This window comes from Cynoglossus semilaevis, chromosome 20 (assembly GCF_000523025.1).
Source record: "Cynoglossus semilaevis isolate Cse_v1.0 chromosome 20, Cse_v1.0, whole genome shotgun sequence".
NCBI classification, from domain to species: Eukaryota; Metazoa; Chordata; class Actinopteri; order Pleuronectiformes; family Cynoglossidae; genus Cynoglossus; species Cynoglossus semilaevis.
The window spans coordinates 7,630,220-7,633,749 of NC_024326.1; positions in this window are offsets into that span (position 1 = coordinate 7,630,220).

Here is a 3,530-nt window from a genome sequence, read left to right on the forward strand (position 1 = left end):
TAGGTTAGAGTTAAACTCAGGTTTCACGATTAACTAACACATAAACAGTGTGGACAAGTGTCTCTGTGTCTTTGTCTGTGCTGACAGAATGTTAATCAAACAGCACAGCCCTGTAGATTGGCAGCTTATTTACAGACTCTTGCCATTTAGTAGGTGTGAAATGTATCAGGGAAGTACAACCTGAGAATGAGAAGTAGGCTGTGAAGAGCTTGGACCTGACTGCAGGAAATACTAAATAAAAAAGCAACCTGTTCAACCCCTTAGCCTTTCACCATGAATTAATTGTGCCGCACATTTACACATTTGCTACAAAAACATTCGGAGGACACATTTGTGCGACGTCCTGCCTGCCACACAAAGCAACATCCTAACATATGGCACGTGTGCCGTGGGAGCTGCGTGACAAAAATACCTTGGCAGCAATTAAAACCGCAGCAAACAAGAGTTTTGAGATCATTTCTTTAGGGATTATCAAGTGTATCCTTCATAGAAAAGCAACAGCTCTGATAAGCCACATAATTCAATCGAGCTCTCAGTGTGTCCACCCTTATCGGAGCTGCTTGAGCCATCACTTCCAGACACTTCTGTAAAGATGCAATTAATTCCAAAGCAGTAGCGTGAAATTAATTTATTGCTTGTAATTAGTTTTCGGCATACTGTGAAAACAATCTCTGAAGATAGGGCGTTTTCTGAGGACACTTGGCTCGGTTGAGTTCAATATGGAGAGCTGGGTGCCTTCAGCTGCCAAGAAGGATGGAAGTGCTGAAACTTCTTAACCCCCTGTTGAATTGGCCCGGGGATTTATTGTTCTAAGTGGCACGTGTGAGATATTTTAGTTGCTATCAATGCACATAACAAAGCCATTTCTTCACGACGTATCTTGGGAGCCAACAAACCAGGTCATTTACAGAATATATATGGAATTTAGGTTGGTCTGTGTATAATTATAATCAATCCTGACAGGAGGCGGCTTTCCTCGTACAAATTAGTGTGATGTATTCATGCAAAAAGGATGCAACCGTGTAATGTGTCAAATTATTCATTCTCCTCTAATTATGTATGGATGCGTTCACTGATACTGTATGTACACCGCATTTGCTCTCCTTTTGAGACACTTAAGCTCCAATTGCTCTCAGTGACACCCACACATACGGGGCATCCCCTAGCCTAATGGTTTCCGGTGTGATTCCCAGTCCTGACAGGGCTCTTGGGCTTGAACAAGAACAAAACACTCACACATCCCAGTTGGTGATAAATGCAGCCTAATGCTGAACGTAACAGTGATCTTCCTATTATAGGGCAGTGGTTTACAAAATGTGGGGTGGGGACACCTATATATCACAATATTACGGTTGTCACGATTATTATACATGACTTGATTTAACATTATAATTGTGTAAAAGTTCATAAATTATTGTAGGTCTTAAAGTTTCCTTCATTTCAAACACAGAAGGCAAAAAAAAAAAAAGAATTGCTCAAAGAAATAAAAGATAAGCTCTAAGAGATTAGCAAAAGTTGACATAAAGTTGACATAAAGTTAGTTAAAAAACTAAACATTAGCTAAATATAAAACAGAAAAAGAACAAATTCCATAAATAAATAAATAAAAAACCTAATTGGGGTCGTTGAAAAAAATACATTTCAAAATGTTTATAGAAAAACTGCTAAGTGAAAGCAAAAGTGACAGTTTTCTCTATTTTTTTTTTTAACCCTGTGTCTCAGCATAACAGCTGCTGTTGCTCTCACTGACACCAGGTGTCACACTTTTCCCTCTCATCTGAGTTTAACACCGTTGGCAGTTATGGGATATTTATATACAGTAGAAGGCCTATTTCAGTCAGAGCACAGAGTCTGTCACAAGTGTGTAACAAAACACCTGAAACGGCCTGAATGAAGCTGTGAAAGCCACGGTGACGCCGTTGGAGCGAATGATGTGAAGAGCTGTGACAGCAGCTTCATCCTGCCTGGATGTAAAGTATGGCAGACCGTAAGGTGGTCCCGTGCTCTCCGTCTCCTTCACTCACAGTTGTTGTGACTGTATTTAACAGGGTAAGACTTACCACTGCCCCTCCCCGATCCCCCTTCCCCCTCCCCCCAGCTCATTAGAACCAAAGACAGATTCTGCAGCTTCCTGTGCCACGGAAGCTACAAGCTGCAGAGAGAATAACAATAGATTATTTAAACCTCACACATTCCATAGAATAGTGATAGTACTGGATATATTAGGCTTCGTTATAGATATTAGATGAGACTTCAAACAGGGATTACATTTAGCTCATGTCATTTAAACCGTTTAAAATTCAATGCATATACCACCTGTCTCATACTGTATACTGGAGTACTTCTGTAAGTGATGTTACCACCATACCTCCTCCCTGAAAAACCCCACCGTACTGTACCTTTAAGCCTCTCATGCATTAATTATTCAAAAGCTCAAATTACTCGCTTCATTGTTCACATGAGGTATTGTGTTTCTTTGCTGGAGCCCTCGCACGTATTATTCACACTCAGTCGAAATGTGCAGCTTATGCGTTAATGAGATAAATTTGTTTGGTGGTGAAAAGCCTCGACGTGACATCTGGGTCCTAATTAGACGAACAGATTCAAGTGAAAGTGTCAAAAAACAGTGGATGATGTGGTAAAATTAATTCAATCAATTAAATCCACTGTTACAGTTGAAGCAGAAACTGTTGTATTTGACTTTGGCTTCATTTATGTCTGACATCCTTTTCATCAGATCTCTACGGTATCTACAGCTATCAATGATGAATATCACCTGTGCTTTGTGACTTAACCAACTGATAAGGCACATTGTGCAAGTATAACTGCAGTTGTTGCTCCCCACTCAAATCCTGAGGAGTAAAGCTGTTACAGCTGATTCTTCTTCTTCTACTTTAAAACAAGACTCACATTCTTGGTTTGGTAACTTTTAGTCTTTATAACCTTGTTCAAGTCCAAGGGGAAAAACAAAGCAATAAAAAGAGAAAAAAAAAGCTTTGTTGCAGCTCCGTCTGTTAAAAAAAAAAAAAAATCCAGATACTGTCTGTTTTTTTCTGTCTTAATTAGGACAAATGCAGTGAGACGTGCATCACTGTACTTTGTCTGGTGTTTTACTTTTGTTTGTGTTCTGACTGAAGTACTTCACTGATTGTTTCATCAGAAATAGCTGTACACATGCAGAAATCAATACTGTACTCGGTCATAATACGATAAACTGAGCCTATAGGAGTTCAGGTTACACGAAGTGTACGCCTGCTCTCAATGACAGGCGACACAGACGGAGGGAAGAACACGAGATGTAACTGGAGATATGGTGGAGAAAACGTGTGGAGAAAACCGTAGGTGAGAATTTACAATCGCACAGGTGGACAACACAGGAGAGCAGCTACAATGTCGACGAAGGTGTGAACACAGGACGACAGGGTGTGGACCTGAGGAAAGGGAAACGGGAGGTGAAAACAACACGGAACTCTATAGAATGACACAAAGGTGAGGAAACACCCAAATGGAACCAAGTGTTGTGACAAAAA